Here is a 19,349-nt window from a genome sequence, read left to right as displayed (position 1 = left end):
AAAATGCCACACCCAGTCAGTATCCGAAAAATCCAAAGGCGGTGCTAAGGAGATTTCAACCCAACAAAAAGGGCAGACAGAGAGAAAAGGAGAGCAGAGAAAAAAGGGGAACAGAGAAGCCAAGAGAGAGAACAACCGGGGAGCCTGAGGGGAGAACTGCAGTGGCATGGACGTGAAACAGAGAAAGACAGAAGAATCCCCAGAAGAAGAACAGGTGCAAAAGTGTGGTGTGCGAATTAATCAAAGACAGTGAAAGTGACAATCAATACTCAGTAAAATTCCCTCGTGCCTATAGACTCGTAATTGCAACAAGTGCCAATTAAGTTTTATCAGTCCAAGAGCCCAGTAACTCAGAAGGTGGAAAGACATTTGTAAGAACCCCTAACGAAGAATAAACTTAATGCAAAGAAACATATCAACTAATTTCTCATCCAAAATTAGAACCCTCATAAACGAATTCCAGATTAAGAACATTGAGCAAGACAAGAAGAATTTATATAAGCCTAATTCCCCAAAGTACAGCCTCCACGGCGCACGTTACCTTAGATCTGTGCAAAGAAAGTAAGTACCGTCACAAATATATATATATATATATATATATAGTATATATATATATATTATATATATATATATATCTATATATAAGAGAATCCTCACGTGAAAATGAAAGAAGGAGGTACCAAGACTTTCAACTTTTATTCAAAGTCATCTTCAGGGTATTGAAGATGACTTTGGAATAAAAGTTGAAAGTCTTGGTACCTCCTTCTTTCATTTTCACGTGAGGATCTCTTATATACTTCACCCACGGGACCATTGTGGAACTGACATATAGTATATCATATATATATATATATATATATATATATATATATATATATATATATCAAAAGGAGCATGGGATTCAGATGTGATTGACAAGATTTTCATTCAACCAACGCTTAAGAAGATTAAAGGAAGATTATCAGCGGGAGTGACCAAAATTGGCTTACCTGTGGATGGACCTCTTGGTATAAATACCACCTTTTCTGTAAACTTTTCTCATTCATGTACCTGAAGAGGGAGACACCAGTCTCTGAAATGTAGTATTTTTTTCTCTCTATTTTTGGTGTTTTTTATGGATCCTTTTTATTAGATCGAATTCTGTTGTAACAGAACATTTTTACCAGTCATATATATATATATATATAATATATATATATAATATATATACATATATAATATATATATATATATATATATACATATATATATATATATATAATATATATATATATATATATATATATATATATATATATTGTTCCATAAATATCAACAACGACTTTTTCCATGAGCAATCATCCTTGAAAAGTTATCCCTCGACCCTGCCTTCTTTGAGAGGCTGAGGGTCTACACCCAGCCAGGAGCAGTGGTCACCTTCATGTTAAGGATTAACCATCAAAGCGGGTTTAATGCCCACTTTGTTTGCTTCTCCTTTCTCTGTAACCTTAGAAAATATGCATTCGAGCCCATTTCTTATCCCTCAACATTACACTTACATCATTAGTTCACTTGCAAAAATATTAGACTGCCATATAGTAGACAGAACAAACTCGTGGCTCAGATCCACGGTTACAACAAATCAGTAATTCTCCTTTCTGTATATTCTTAAAAAAAAAACTTTGCTTTTCATTCTCTTTCCCTAAAACAACACGGCACTTCACTTATACACCCTATTGATGTCTGTCTTACTTCCTAAATCAAAACTCTATTATAACATCTTCCCTGAACATTTCAGGGTTCCTCATTGGACGAGTGGGTAATGTGTTTGCCGACCAGTTCGGTAGTCCCGAGTTCGATTCCCCGTTTTGCCTAAGTGGAATCAGAAAAATTTGTTTCTGGTGATTAGAAATTAATTTCTCTATATAATGTGGTACGGATCCCACAATAAGCTGTAGGACCCTTTGTTAGGTAACCAATTGGTTCCTGGCTACGTAGAAATATCTAATCCTTCGGGCCAGCCCTAGGAGAGCTGTTAATCAGCTCAGTGGTCTTGTTAAACTAAGATAAACTTAACTTGTTTTTGGGACTCACGTCTGTCACCCTTTCCCAGTTACAGAAGAACAGCTATTTGTTCATCCATTTATCTGGAGCCGTTCCCAAATCTAGAAATGCCTTCCTCACCTTTGTTAGTCACTCAGTTACACAAATTCCACAGCAACTTTTTTCTCCCAGTCACATTAAACATTCGGAAGATTTTTGTCACAAATTCAGAGAAGCACATATACCACTTCACAACATAAAACTTTTGAGCCTTGACGTAGATTCCCTATTTACAAAAGTACCAGTACAGGACGTTCTTCAGTTTTTGAGGGAAAAATTATCCCCCTATTCAGATCATTTGCCATTGGCGCTTGACAAAATAATAAAGTTAGTTGAATTATGTGCATCTAATAACGTATTTTCTTTCCGGGAATCAATCTATAAGCAAAAATTCGGGTGTAGTATGGGTAGTCCTTTAAGTCCTGTTTTAGCCAATCTGTACATGGAATACTTTGAAACCACAGTTATAAATGTAATAAAACCCAAAACATGCTGTGGATGAGATATGTAGATGATATTCTAACATTTTGGGATAATAGGTGGGGCAATTTTAATTAATTCCTTTCAAAATTAAACGCATTAGTGCCCAGCATCAAATTTAAAATTGAATGGGAAACAGACAACAAAATTCCTTTTCTTGATGTTTTAATAATCAAAGACACGGCAGAATACAAATTTACCATATACAGAAAACCAACGTTGTCACTTCCATACATTCACTACTTTAGCTATCAAGACATTGCTATCAAGATAGATGTAGCCAGCAACCTGTTCTTAAGAGCCTTACGAATTTGTTCCCCAGATTTCCTGGAAAAAGAATTTGAACTAATTCGTAAGCAACTTTCGTCTTTAAAGTATCTTGACCATATAATTGAGAAAGCAATTCACAAAGCAAACCTAATTTTCTACCGCCCCCTTCGAGACAAGACCGGAGATACACCCAACAATAAAATAAAAATTCCTCACCTGGACAGGATTAAGACGGTGACTCAGACCCTCGGAAAATCTAACCCTTTTGCATTTACTTACCCAAACACCTTAGCCAAATCCTTGATTAACGTCCAACAAAAGACATCCCCCAAGGACAGAGGGGTTTACGAAATCCCATGCCAGGATTGTGACCAATCTTACATTGGAATTACAGGAAAATCACTTCCCCAGAGATTAATACAACACAAACGGTCACTTAGGTATGGACAACAGAACTCAGCTATTTTCAACCATATAAATGAACATAACCATAGAATAAACTGGAATTTGTCACATATAATTTATAGTAGCAACTGCCGGTACAAGAGTCAAATGCTGGAATCGGCCTTAATAAAAGAGAGGCAGGTAAAGAACATCTCAAAAGGAGCATGGGATTCACATGTGATCAACAAGATTTTCATTCAACCAACGCTTAAGAAGATTAAAGGAAGATTATCAGCGGGGGTGACCTAAATTGGCTTCCCTGTGGATGGATCTCTTGGTCTAAATACCACCTTTTCTGTAAACTTTCTCATTCATATACCTGAAGAGGGAGACAGCAGAGTCTGAAATATAGTATTTTTTTCTATATATTTTGGTGTTTTTTGGGCTCCTTTTATTAGATGGAATTCTGTTGTAACAGAACATTTTTACCAGTCATATATATATATATATATATATATATATATATATATATATATATTATATATATATATATATATATAATAAAAGCGGGAAAAAAATTATCCAGATCTGTGTCCTTAACAATACATCGCCTAGCTAAGGACCCCAAGACGTTTTTATCACCCGTTAACACAGCACACGATTAGGCTCCCTATAGTTTAATGTCCTTGCCCTTTGCTCTACCTCCCTCACCCCCTTAAACTGCTTCTCCCCCGTCTCTCTTTCTCTTTATTTCTTGCTTTTATCTTAATCTCACTCCCCGTGGCATCTTTCAGTAGCAATCCTAAAGCCCCGTCCACACGGACGAGCTTTGCCCGACGAAGTTGTTCGATGTGACGTCAGCAGCGGGCGGGGAAAGTCAGAACCTTATCCACTATTTCTCTGCTTCTGACGTCACATCGAACAGAGTTCGTCGAGCAAAGCTCAACCGTCTGGACGGGCTTTTAAGAAAGATGGACACGCATGGAGAGATGATTCATGAAATTGACAGATATTTAATAAAATTTGCTGCCAAACTATTTGTGCTTCTTCCTCCTCGCTCCTGCCTTCCATATTCCAAGTGGCAGGTCTTTGTATTGCGGGCTGCTCTATGAGCAAGAGTCCGTCCTGGCATAAGGTCAGCTAAATCTAAAAGAACAACAGGTCGCAGCTCTTCCCCTACGTGTTCTAGGAACCTGCTCATTGGAACTTCTGTGTAAATGGAAGTAGTGAGTGGGAAAATATGAAAACTGAATATTCAGATGGGTAGGTTGTGGCGAAAGAATGATAGATCGAGAGGTGTAGCGATTTAGAAAAAAAAAGTTTAGAGGTTACAAATTTATCATTATTATTGCCTGGACTTTTTCCTCTTATTCCTTAAGGTTATATTAAAATGTATTCACTTAACTACCTTTATTTATTCGTTATTCCCATCAGTAATATAGTCATTAACTGCTCAAGCTGTGTATTTGTACAACTCAAACCTTTTTTCTTAAATTTGCACTCAGGAGACACACTTCACTTCCATGAAACATAGTTGGTTTATTAATCCCTTTATACATACCCATCTTGGCTTCAGGAGACAATGTTTTATCCCCTATAACATCAGTTCTACTCTCTTAATCAAGATGCTACCATACACCATCCCCGGTATATCAAAAACAATATACTAATATTTTTTCTTAATATACATCTACTACTTCTTTCCCACTGTTGTCCCTACATTAAGGGATCGCTTGTTTGATGCGCCATATTCCTTAAAACATTAGGCATGGTTTATAGTTTGGCAAAAGGGTTTTTACGACAGCATGCCCTTGCTGTCATCAACCACAGTTACTGGCGGTGGGCCTCGCCTTTTACTCAAAAGTAAGACTGCAAGGCAGCAGTTACCAGTTATTAACAGTGGGCCTAGCCTTTTACTCAAAAGTAAGACTGCAAAGCAGCAGTTTCCAGTTATTAACAGTGGGCCTAGCCTTTTACTCAAAAAGTAAAACTGCCTTTCCACAGTTATTGGCGGTGGGCCTAGCCTTTTACTCAAAAGTAAGACTGCAAGGCAGCAGTTTCCAGTTATTAATAGTGGGCCTAGCCTTTTACTCAAAAGTAAGACTGCAAGGCAGCAGTTTCCACAGTTATTGGCGGTGGGCCTAGCCTTTTACTCAAAAGTAAGACTGCAAGGCAGCAGTTTCCAGTTATTAACAGTGGGCCTAGCCTTTCACTCAAAAGTAAGACTGCAATGCAGCAGTTTCCACAGTTATTGACGGTGGCCCTAGCCTTTTACTTAAAAGTAAGACTGCAAAGCAGCAGTTTCCAGTTATTAACAGTGGGCCTAGCCTTTTACTCAAAAGTAAGACTGCAAGGTAGCAGTTTCCACAGTTATTGGTGGTGGGCCTTATGGTCAAAAGTAAGACTGAAAGACAGCAGCTGTCCTTTTAGACGCCTTTTATGACACGCAGGACCTACGGTGGTAGTATTCTCACACCCTACCACAGGGATATCTTAATATACATCTACATTTATATACGTTTACCTACTTACAATGGAACAGTTATTCCTTTCACCCATCCCGTCGAAACATTTTTCTCCTCCATGATTTTCCTCATGAGTCCTGGTCGGCCACTCAGTCACACTATCACCCCAGGACCTCATTTGCAATCCAGTCAACTCATCACAGGGTCTTTCCATTATTCAACCTGTCATTTGAACATGTTCTCAACAGCCCGTTCCACAAAGATTCTCAAACTAACCCAAAATCTTCCACTGTCGCGTCATTAGCTCTTCATTGTTAATTTTCTGTAAAAGAAAACTATTGCGTCGGTTTTGTCCGTCCGCCCCCACTTTTTCTCTCCGCCCTCAAATCTTAAAAAACTGCTCAAGCTCGAGGGCTGTAAATTGGTATGTTGATCATCCACCCTCCAATCATCAAACAAACCAAACTGCAGCCCTCGAGCCTCAGTAGTTTTTATGATATTTAATGTTAAAAAGTTAGCCATAATCGTGCTTCTGGCAACGATTTAAGACAGGCCACCACCGGGCCGGGGTTAAAGATTCTTGGGCCACGGCTCATACTGCATTATAGCGGGGCCACCGAAAGATAGATCTATACGTATTCTGTGGAATAATTGTACGCTGTAGCCGCTGTAAAGAAAACTCGATTGCGCTGGAGAAACTCCGGCATGTTTTGTGCTTATTTTCTATCCCCCAAAGTCAACAAACCTTTAAAATATCCACTTCATCTACCCAGGACATTACTCATTTAGAAAGCACCTCTACATTCATATGTTTTATTTGGAGATCCATTCATTTTTTAACCTTTTTTTCTGTATTTACCTCCAGTAGACCATCTCTCCTTTTTTCTAAAATTCCTTGCTCACTTTCTACAATATATTTTCATAACCTGCTGTGTCCCTTTTCTCTCTCACGAATAAAGCCCGAAAAACGGGAAAGCACCAGAAGAAAACAACGCCACCAATCAGAGAAAAAGATCCTGATCACAGACAGACGTGACTTGGGATCCATTTCCAAATCTAATCAGTACTAAGTCGACTCAAACCTATCCATTCACAAAATTCCACCTAAATCCGGCCGTAACTTTACAGTGAATGGACAGCCGATAGCAAACCAACTGACGATGCTAGAGAACACGTCATTTCCGTCCAGTATGTCGGGTCAGAGCACCGCTATCTTGAATTGTTCAAGATGGCAGTGGTCACAGGTAGGGAAGATCTCGCTTGACTTTTTCCGTAAATTTCTTTGGAGGCTCTTGACAGTATCTTGTGGGGTCCTTGCTTGAGAGCTCGAGAGAGCGCGGATGAACGCCCTGAGCTTAAAACTTCCACAACACCAGCTGTTTCTGACATCGACTTAAGTTCAATAGTAATGCGTCTACAAAGTGTCCATAAAGTCCCAGTACCATTACAAGTATTTATTGCTTGCAATGGTACTGGGACTTTATGGACACCTTGTACAATCCTCGCCTCTATCTTTCTACATTAAATTTGCATTCTGTTTTGTTTATTGATTTAGCCACTAAACTTTGTGCATTATTTTCTATTGTGAACTGTATCTGCTTTGCCATTGTTAATTTTTATTTATTTATTTATTTATTTAAAAAACATTCCTTTTACTAATACATCGCTAAACAAGTCGGTGTCCATGATTTAAGATGTCGCTTTGGTTAGACATACCACGATATTATATCCCTGATTATATCAATAATAAACTCAAAACAAGTTCAAGACCTTATGGCTTATCTTGTTCCATGGAACTTTACGCTGTCCGATCACTGAGAGAGAGAGAGAGAGAGAGAGAGAGAGAGAGAGATGAGAGAGAGAGAGAGAGAGGAGTATATCAGATGATGGTCCATTCGATAAGGATGGCCTCATCGAGGCCGTTCTGTTTTTTTGATTACTTGAATTTATATATTTTGACAAAACGCTGTTCACCAACATTTATCATTTCTCATGAGTTATATATGAATATATATACACATACATACATAACGCCAAAACACGCACCTTATATATTGTTAAGTAGAGTATTTATTTATTTCACAGCAAGATAAATGGATGGACAGAGTGGCGCGCCAGTCCTATCTTAGCAGAGAGAGAGAGGGGGGGGGGGAAAGACTGCAGTTTGAACTGGGTTGAAATTGAATTTAAATCTCCCTTAAATGTCGTCTTGCTTCACACAAAAAAATGCTCATTGGACGCTGTTCTTGTCCTTCTTTCCTCAGTTTCTCCTAAGTGTCATATTCACAAATTAAAATTGGGCTTTAATAATATAATTATAATCTAATTGTTTTTGCTAATGACAATAAATATCTACAATCGATATCACCGGAGATTCTATCTCGCATCTGATTGGTCGATGCTCGGCGCTATCAGAAGGCCAATACATCCTAACTCAATTTTCAAATACTGTATTATCGCGATGAATATCCAGCTGTCATCATGGCATCACCATGTTCCATGATATTGCCATCTACCGTGGCAATAATCTTAACGATTGGAATTTCCATAAATAGACGAGAGCAAATGGAAACTCCGTAGCGACGAACAATTATTCCGCCAGTTTCGGTTAACTTCGATGATAATATCGCCTACGGTTATATACCGTAGATGAGCGCTCTACGTCACCAGTGTTTCTGACCTATATCGCTGATTATGTACTTACATAACTATTGTTTTGTTGAATGATCTCTGTTATTTTATTTATTTATTTGATTTTCCTCACCCAAATCTCTTCCTTCAGTTTGGCCAACCTATTTCATACTGGCATTTTCCATATAAACGGATGCACAGTCTTAATAATGATATAATAATAATAATTATGAATATCATATTCAACGAAAAACCTTGTTTTCAGTTCCCAACATAATACCAATTTTGCTCAAGAAATTTGAAAAAAATCTCTTCATAGACCATGACACCATATGTCACCTTTGCTCTGTTGAATCATGACGGGCATTACCATAAGGCCAAATAAAATAGTGCGTATTAAAGAGAATTAAGAATTAAATAAAAGCATAACATAAAGATGGGATAAAACAAATATCGGCAATACTGTCTGACAGATTATAAAAGTATATAACTGGTTGTTTGGTATATGAGTTTAGGCCTACTCATGAAAGTATTGATAAAAACGAGAAGGGAGAATGACTTTTATGAAAATAAATGAGTCTAACATAGCACCACCAAATGGGAAAGTTGCCCATGCATTCTGATTATAAAGCTGCGCAACAAGAAAGTGCAGCTGGATCTACCCCTGACTTTGTTTGATTTCCTCAAAACCTTTTCTGTCCTCTTCCTATCCTACCCAATCCTCCCCCCATCCACCTCCTATCCTGTCCGAGCTATAGGCTACACATCTACTCTGTGGAATGAGGTAGACTTAATTCATATTTGATTTGATATTTTCCTAAGAATATAAAAATAGAAAAGTAATTTAACTAAACAGACATATGAAGAGGGCACAGGGTCTTATTAACTGCACGTAACATTAAACAAAGAAAGATATCTTATACGTGGAGAAAAGCAAAAATCAATCAATTAACTATTCAAAACGAAAAAAAAAACATCGCACGAGCAACTAAAGAGCCGTTGCAAAGGAAAAGCCTCAACCTTGAATATGAATCAGAGTCATTGAAAATGGTACCACGCAGCAAATACACTTAAACAAGCACAAACAAAGGCAAAATAGAACTCGCAGAGAGCCTTTTCAAAAGCTAATCCGGACTACTACTACTACTGCTAATTAGCTTCCCTTTGCTCTTGTGCTTCCGAACTCTCTAACTGTTTCTGTTTGACCTGACTCCTATACCTACCTCAATTTCTATACGAGACAGGCCTTTTACATCTGTCGAAGTTTCAAGCTCACTGCTTTTAAGTGTCCCCTTTTTAAGATCTTCTCCCAGTCCGGGCTGGAAGGTGACATTAGCCTCTGATTGAAACTTTATATATATATATATATATATATATATATATATATATATATATGTATATATATACATATATATATATATATATATATATATATATATATATATATGACTGGTGATTAGGTTATGTTACAACTGAATTCCTTCTAATAAAAAGAGTTACAGAAATTACTGCATTGTCTGTAACTCTTCTCATTCCTTACCTACCTGAAGAAAGAGACAGCTGTCTCTGAAATATAGTACTTTCTTTCTATATTTTGGCGTTTTTATGGGCTCCTATTATATAGAAGCATATAGATAGAGATATAGAGCGAGAGACGATAGAGCTATCTTATATACAAGAGATGATGATAATATATAGAGATATATATATTTATATAAATATATAAATCTATTAGATATAATATATATATAGAATATATATATATCTAATAGATATTACTAAAATAGATAATATCTATATATATATATATATATGATAATATATATATATATATATATATATATATATATATATATATATATATATCTATATAGTATATAATATGAGACGACAATTATCTCGTTATTCTTTTGGTAGCGAAAGGCCAGAGCGGCAGGCAACCGGTATTGGCAATACATTTTCTCTCTCTCTCTCTCTCCCCTGATAGCCAACAGCTCTTTTTCCCTCTCTCTCTCTCACTCTTTCTCTCTCTTTCTCACCCAAGGGGATTAAATCAGAAAGGGGCTACAAAAATACATTTATTTAAAAGCAAAGCGTTGACCAAATATAGTCAGGTTCTCAAAGGTCAAAATAGCTTAATTGATCCCCAATAACTAACCAAATAATTAACATTAGTTTAGCCATGACATTAGCAGTCAGTCAACACCAACTCCAAAATATACATATTGTTCCTCTCCAAAACCATTCCCCTTTGTCAGAATCACCTGTTAAAAATACTGGAGAACAAACTGATAAAATTGCAAAAATAAAAATTCAAAAGATTAAATGAAACAGAACATCTTTACAAAATATCAAAAATACAGTCAAGCCACACCTTTGGCCAAAACACAGTAATTCTTACCCATTTCAGTCTAGAATCTTCACACACTTTCACAAAAGAAACTCTTGACAGAAGCCATTGTGGCTTCGCCGACTCCTGCTACAACCTCTCTCTATGGTTTAGTCACATTGCTATTATGTACGGACATAGCTCGTACGAACGCACGAACTCGCACACACTGATCACGCCCAGAAACCACTTATATCCAGTTTCAAAGGCACCTTTGACAAACGCCCATAACGACAGACGAGCGTTTACCTGCTTATGTAAGGATTTAAAATGTCACACTGCCCAAAAAGACCTATCGGCATTTTCTAGGCTGAGATGTTCTCTGTATCCATAGGAAGCTAAAAACGATGATTCCCAATTTCTGAGGAATGTCAAAGCACATGACATACAACGATGTCTCATACATATCATATCATATATTATATTGTCAGTTTTTATATGTTACATATATAATAAAAGGAGCCCATAAAAACTCCAAAATATAGAAAGAAAGTCCTATATTTCAGAGACTGCTGTCTCTCTCTTCAGGTAGATGAATGAGAAAAGTTACAGAAAAGGTGGTATTTATAGCAAGAGATCCATCCACAGTTAAGCCTATTTAGGTCACTCCACTGATAATAATTCTTCTTTAGTCCTCTTAAGCGTTGGTTGAAGGAAAACTTTATCAAGGACATTTGAATCCCATGCACCCTTTGAGATGTTCATTACCTGTCTCTGTTTAATCAAGGCCGATTCTATCATCTGTCTTTTGTATCGACAGTACTTTCTTTCAATATATTGGCGTTTTTATGGGCCCCTTTTAATTAGATGCAATTCTGTTGTAACAAAATTTTTAATAGTCATTTATATATATATATATATATATATATATATATATCATATATATATATATATATATATATATATATATATATATATATATATATATATATAATATATATATATCTATATCTATATATATATATATATATATATATATATATATATATATATATATATATATATATATATATATATATATATATGCACTGATTCCAATAGATATTGCAAAAAATACGAATTAATATAATTGTCATACTGATGCATCCTTTTGTATGTATACTTATGGCCCTATATTGACTGCACTCAGATACCAATAATTTTTACTAGGGCAACTCTGTTTGCTATTTATATGACCTCATTGTAAATGTATGGCAACTGTAAATAACGAAGTTTTTCTTATATTATTGACGGTAAAATGGAGGCCCGAGTCTGTACTGTTTGGCGACGAAATATAAAGAATATTCCATTAACCTCCAGTAAACCGAAAAACCCATCATTTGCCGCCCGCTGACATATGGGACGTGATTGGACGTATTATTATCAATAATATTGTGCGTTTGGCAACCGTCACTTGCACTGTAAAGTGCCCATATGTACGATTTCATAATACCTCTCAGTGATAAGTGTGAGACACTTGTCTGGGTCTTCTATAAAGCAGTTGAAATATAACATTGATTTATCTGTTGTATAGTTATTAAAGTAGAAAATAATTGTTCATGGAGCGGGGGGGTTAAGCAACGCTAAATATTATTGGAACTGTTGTTGTTGGCAACTGAGTCACACTGCACAGGCAAAAGGCTACTCCTTAGAGTCAGTATTCAACCAACCGTTTTCGAGTAACCATATGCTGCTCCGACTTCCGCGTATAGCCAAGTGATCACGATTTTATTTTCAATTCTTTGCATGTAATTAAGCTCGTTCTATCAACCATTCCGTTTTCGCAATAAATACATGAAAATTCAAGTGTTACTTTACGATACAGTGTTAAAAGCAGCCGGGAAAACTGGTGTATGTGTGAGAGTAAAGTGGGGTTAAATTTCTTCCCTTGAGTTTGTGTTATTGTGAAGTGGCAGTTTTCTGAAGTGCCGTCTCTGGAAATATATTTTGAAGAGAAAAACTCTTTGAAAACGTCCGTCGCGGGCCATTATGAGGAGGTGAGTGGCATTCGTGGTTTCTAAATGCTCAAGATGATGGTGCATGATCGTAAAAATGGTCAAGATTTCCTCTTAAAAGATACTACATCTTTGTGTTTGGCATCCAGCGTTAGCCAAACAAGTATTCTCTTGAATTGTTAGTTTTTTTTTTTTTTTTTTCCAAACGTGTTTTTAGTGACAGAGCTTTTGACGTTGTTTTGATGTTAAGTAACTATCATGTTAATATATGTTTTTTTACTGATTTATATGTAGATATAGATATCTTTACCGAAAGCCAGTTACCGTAAATAAAAGTTGTTATAGATAGGTAGGATCTAGACGGCTTTGAAGCTATTGTAAATCGCCTATTGTCTTTTTATGCTTACACAGTTTATAAAGCTAGTATTGCCAGTATACTAAAGATACAAGTAAACCAAAATGATTCTTCTACCTTAGGCTTAATTCAGAAGAAAGGATGCGGGGTACTGCCTATACTATTTACGTATATACACATATTACACATACTCACATATGTGTTTATATGTGTGTACTCACACATGTGTTTATATGTGTGTGTATTCTCTTTGAGTATACAGATGGTATGTTTAAAGTTATTATGGCATGGGAAGAGATGACAGTTGGCAGTTTATTTTCAATAGACATTCCTATGTAGGTATCAACAAGAGCATCCAGATTAGCATCATTTGATTGTTACGATACATATCTGACTTGAGCAAACAACTTGGTAATGTAGGCTCAATATTATTTCGCAACGACAATGTTAGTACTTTCGTGTAACTCCGAACAAAATAGGATATTATTGCCATCTCACTCTGTAGGCCTACTGCCAATGTGAACGCACAATAATAGTAACCTAGGCTATGCATTTTCTTCACCGGCTCTTGCCATATAGCTAATACGTTATACATATCGTAACTGTAACATATTGGGGGTGCACTTCATTATTGCTATTTAAGTATTTGTTCATATGTGAGAGAGATGAGGTTCTTATCCCTGCACCAAAGTTTACTAGCAACCAAAAACATAGGCTAAGTAAGTTAATCAGGCCTGTACCGAGGGGGCGGTTCGAACGACCCCCCCCCCCCCCCCCCCCCCCCAAAAAAAAAAAAAAAAAAAAAAAAAGATTCTGGAAGTCCATATTTTCTGTGACTATCCTTTTCATTGAACTGTACTTACAAAGTAATAAATAATTATTGTTTTTTGCTTAGTCAAAGTACTATATAATATAACAAAGTAATATGCATGTTATTCTTAACATAAATGAATCAATCAATAAAACTCGAGAAATAATCTTGAATAGAGCAAATTTTCAACTTTATAAGTAAGATTCTGTCAACCAAAGCCAGTAATTTGAATAACATCTTAATCGGGTAGAAGGGCATAGACCGCATAGGTACCCAATTTTTCTTCATAATATAACTAATATAACATTTTCAAGTACTTCATCTTGCATATAATACTATATATGCAATGACATTTGTAGAAGAAAAGGTCCAGTTCTGGGAAAAATTCCCCCCCCCCAAAAAAAAAAAAAAAAAAAAAAAAAAAAAACTCTGGGTACGGCCTGTTAACAGAGGAGTTGGGTAATTGGCCTAAATTTCCCCCCTTGCAATCCCACTTTTGGAGCATATTTGATATAGTACTTTAGTCCAATAGATCAAATACTAGTTGGCTCTCTCTCTCTCTCTCTCTCTCTCTCTCTCTCTCCAAGGAGATATGGTTGTCAAAGCATGGCTTCACCAGAGCATACACACATACTATCCGTGAGTGCACTCGCGCCTGATACAGGATACTCACTATTTTGACAGAGTATATTCTTGCATAGAAAGAAACTAAAATCCATTATGATAGGCTGCAAAACTGGCCGTGATCGGTTTTGGGAAGCCACAATAAATTGGAAATAAAAATGAAATACCTTAGGGAAATTAGGGGTGAAATTCGTGTATAGTAGCCAGACCCGGCAGAGTGGTAAACTGGGCGGAAGTTCCTCCAACTCCGTCCTTCTTCTAGAGGGTTAGCCCGCCTGAATGGTGAGTTGGGTATCAACGCCAATTTTAGTGTCATAGATCGTTATCGGTTTGCTGGTTAAACAAGTTATTAGCTACCTCGTAAACTTTGAAAGTCTTTCATTTAAATCTCGCTATAGAAAGTGTAAGTTAAGTCTTAGCTGAGAAGTTTGAATCTAAGCTTAAAAAGTTGAAGTTAAATCTCAGATTAAGAAAGATATAGTTAAATGTTAGCTAAAATTGTTAAGATTAGATCTTAGGTTGAAAAGGGTCAAGTTGAAAGTGTACTCTAAAGGATGGTTGATTTTAGTCTTATATTTAAAGAAGATGGTATTAAAGTTAGAATTTTCTGTACTCATAAAATATCTCTAAAAGATGTTGATGTGGTTATTAGATATCCTATCATGGTTAACAGTTTATCTTGAGTGTTAAGTATTGCAATTTAGCATGAAAAAAGTAAGATATCTTACTTTTTGAAAATTCGCTGTTATATTTCAGCTTTAAAATGGTTGATTAGTGGCAGATCAACATTTGAAAAGTGTTATCTTATAAATGTCATCTTTCAAACGTTGATCAGTTAAAACATAGTTTTATAATTGATACATCTAATCGTAAAGAATGTTAATTAGTTACATCTCTAAAAAAGGTAGAGATGCAAATTCTTAGCTGAAAAGGGTTGCCAACGGGTCTTTAGAGAATCTGTTAAATAGCGGGTTTTGAAAGAATTAATCTTGGATGAGAAAGGGCGATTAAAATAAATATATCTAATGTTCAGAAATACTTTTATGAATGTCCGCTTTTCCAAAACGCACGAGACTTGCATCAAGAAAGTTTTCAAGCTTCCTTTTCTAGTCTTTATTGTATAACATGTAGTCTCAGTCCATATATTTGTTATTTTTGTTGATAAACAGATTGAGAGTTCAAACAACATAATGACCTGTAATTTGTGATGTGACAGGTAACTGCACCATTCATTTATAATGAATTTTAAGCGCCTCAAAGGGCTATGAATTTTAAGTTGTATGTATACATATGTCACAACTAATATAGCCTAATACTGTACTAATATCGGTTATTTTTGTGTTAATGTACTCGCTAGTCCCTATTATTTCTGTATCTTGTATATAACTGTATTATTATTTTGTTATTACTGAAATAGTTTTAAACCAGTCCAACCTGTTCATTGCTGTAGTTTAAAATTATGGTACTACAGATTTTCTGTCTTGGCTGCGACTGATTCTGTATTTCATAACGATGATACAACTGACTTGGCTTTGAGAAACTCTTAGTTGCAAAGAGGATGCTTTCTCTCTCTCTCTCTCTCTGTGTGTGTGTGTGTGTGTGTGTGTGTGTGTGTGTGTGTGTGTGTAAATGGTACCCCGTTCGCCTTTCTGAAGAAAGGTCTCGGGTCCGGACCTTGACAAGGATAGTTAATCTGGGTCCAGTTCATTGAAGGTCCATTGATCATTTGTTGACCATAATTGGTGAATTGGGTCTCTCTCTCTCTCTCTCTCTCTCTCTCTCTCTCTCTCTCTCTCTGTTTCCATGGTCGTAGAACTGTCATGTTGGAAGGTCAAGTTATTGTAATTCTGTAACCTTTTTGAGATGAACTGAACAAAGGAAATAACAAAAACCAAGTGCATTTACCTGTTGTTTTGATTATCTTATTTATTACTGATTGAATTATTTCATTAGCTGTTTTCCTACCGCTCTGGTGTTCTTTATGTTGTATTACGTACTATTCTGAGCCGTTCGTTGGCTCGTTCTACTGAATGTTGGCTCGTGGTGGATTGTAATGACAGTAATAATTATGCTAATGGTCGCGATTATAATACTAGTGTATATCTCGATGCGCATCACATCTACCTTAATGTGAAGATTGACGGGACAGAAAATTGAATGTCCTTGATGTCTGTAGCTTTAACCCGCATTGGCTTTTATTTGCATGTGCGTCTGTAAGTGTCTCAAAAAAGTAAAGTTCATTTCTCGGTGCTTCTGGTATCGATTTACCCTCGAGCAAGGAGGGAAGTGATTTCATATTAATGGTGCTTCCATACTACGGTCAAACATGTCATCAGAAGTCAACGAGACAATGACCGTTAGTGAAGAACGAACCTTTCTCTGGCCAATGCTGGATCCAATCTTATGTAACACTGGTTGGTTAGAACTACGAATACGTCGTTCACTTTTTTTCTTTTTCTATCTCCTTGCGACAAGTAACCGTCTTGTGTATGACATGTATTACTTTACCACGGTTCATTTTCTTTACATTGGTTGTTTTGGGGTATGCTCACGAGAAGTGGTGTGTGAGGAAAATGTTTTGTTAATATTGGATTTGGTGCACATATTTTTATTCGTCACAGCTTGTCTGTCCGCATTAGGCTAAATCAAATTCACTTGTCCGAGTTTTTTTTATTTTTAGTTTTTGTTTTTAAAACTTCAGTTGACTGTTTGTGGCCTAGAATTTTTTAAGAAGAAGAAGACGACCACCACCACCTGGTTATTGGTCCGGATTAGTCTCAAAAACTAATAGACTAAAAAATTCCCTCTACAAATGTGATTGATAAGAGTTCAATAACTTTTCTAGATACAGTATGGATTGACAGTCAAAGTTATATATATTATATATATATTATATATATATATATTATATTATATATATATATAATATATAGATATATATCATATATTTATATATATATATATATAATATATATATATATATCTATTATATATATAGGTGTACGTATCTGTGTAAGACATGTATCTCATGGCTGTAGAATGTTCTTTCCGTTTTGTTGCCTTCTGTAAGGGAGTTAGAGGAGGTGGATGATAATGATATTCGTGACAGGATGTTTTTGTTGAGTTGGGTGGAGTTGTCTTGATTTCTTTTGTAATGGTAATAGTAACAGCAGACCACCTTTTACTGTTGTTAGCGTCATTCGTTTTGTTTGTTTGTTTGTTTTCCTCAGCGAGTTTGCTGTAATGACAAATTTGTTTTTTCATTGATATTAGTTGCAGCTGTCATATTCGATCTTATTTTATTAGTAATTATAATAATGATAATAATAATAAATGGGATGGACAAATTTTTGCTCAATTCGAATTCGTTAAGGAAATTGACAATAATAATAATAATAATAATAATAATAATAATAATAATAATAATAATAATAACAACAGCAGGTACTGACGCTCCATCCAAATTATCACCCAAGGCCGAATGGTCACACAGGAGAGAGTTTGAATGTGAAAGGTGCAGTTGTCTTCAGATGTAAATAAGGTCAAATGGGTGTTCGCATGAGGTCATGAGCTGCGTACTTGTAGGTGGGAATGAAAGTGGTGATGGGTATAATGATAATGATAATAGGTAGTGATAGTTTTATTATTATTAATTAATTAATTAATTAATTAATTAAATATTAATATTATTATATTATATTGCAGCATGCAAGAAATTCTTAATATTTTTATTAGTTATTGTTCCTGTTGAAAAAAAAAAAAAAAAAAAAAAAAAAAAAAATATATATATATATATATATATATATATATATATATATATATATATATATATATATATATATATATATGAGAGAGAGAGAGAGAGAGAGAGAGAGAGAGAGAGAGAGAGAGAGAGGTTGATATCGTCTTTTGGAAGCCTTCGTATCAAATCTTATTCCTTACAGTAGACGGTGTTGTCGATTCCCCAAGAGCCAGACGTCTTTACTTATCTGGTTATTCTCCTTCCACCTTTCTTTTTCTGTTTACTGTTTTTCTTTGTCGTTATATTTTGAATGTATATACATATAGCCTATATGTTTATGAGTATCCAGTGGTGTTATGCAAGCTGGGATCCAAATGCATAAGTGATTTTTTTTCCTTTATTAACTTAAGAGCGTGTTGATCTGCAATATCTTGCACCACTATCAGTTATGTTATCTGTTATCTACTGAAGCAAGGAACGAACAGGCTAGTGTTGTTGTGGAATGAGAGATAAACGGTTATTTTTGTACGTCGGAGATCTCTGTTGCAACAGAAGTCGAGGATGCGAGGTTGGCCATGAGTTCAGCTGCAAATGAATTCGTGTACTACGGGAACGAATTGTGTTTTGAATGTTTATAACTTATATTTTACTTATACAGATGTATTTATATATATCATGTTCCCTTTAGCATTTTTCCCCTCTGATTTTCAAAGTGTCTTTGGGATGAAGTTACTGCCAGATAGCTTAAAATATTTGACACCTTTCTCTACCCAGGTTACGAACTACCCCTGTCGATTAACATCTAGATGCATCAATTATTTCTAAGCTCAAAAGGCAGTCAGCTGATTTTCTTGGAAGCGGGATTAAATCAGCCCCCACCGGCGCCTCCCTCCCCATCTCGGTTCTCCGGAATAGCTAGTGAGGCGAGGATGATCGGCTTACTCGCTTGAGAAAAAAGCTATGAACTTATTGGAGATTTTTTCCCATTTTGGAGGTACCGTTTTTTTATTCTGGCATTTTGATGAAAAAAAAAAAGAAGTCCTCGTATGAATAATTCGAGGATGTGGGGTTGTATTCAGAGGGATGAAACAATTTAAAACCGGGAGTTCTCGGCGCCTTTTCTGTGCCTGATACCTCGAGTGAATCAGTTGTCGCCGGAGCGGACTGAGCAGGTGCCCCTTA

At 35.9% G+C, this 19,349-nt stretch overlaps 1 protein-coding gene across 3 annotated transcripts in view; it reads left to right on the top strand.

The window, feature by feature from the left end:
- Positions 1–12,329: 12,329 nt before the first annotated feature.
- LOC135214466 (uncharacterized) overlaps positions 12,330–19,349 on the top strand; it is a 422,924-nt gene continuing 415,904 nt past the window's right edge. For all 3 annotated transcript variants that reach the window (XM_064248810.1, XM_064248805.1, XM_064248804.1), the window contains exon 1: positions 12,330–12,677. The gene's annotated coding sequence lies outside the window, so the exon portion shown is untranslated. The remainder of the gene's footprint in view (positions 12,678–19,349) is intronic.

Source organism: Macrobrachium nipponense, chromosome 45 (genome assembly GCF_015104395.2).
Source record: "Macrobrachium nipponense isolate FS-2020 chromosome 45, ASM1510439v2, whole genome shotgun sequence".
NCBI lineage: Eukaryota > Metazoa > Arthropoda > Malacostraca > Decapoda > Palaemonidae > Macrobrachium > Macrobrachium nipponense.
The sequence above is the reverse complement of the archived record's forward strand: the minus strand, read 5'-3'. Positions and strand labels throughout refer to the sequence as shown.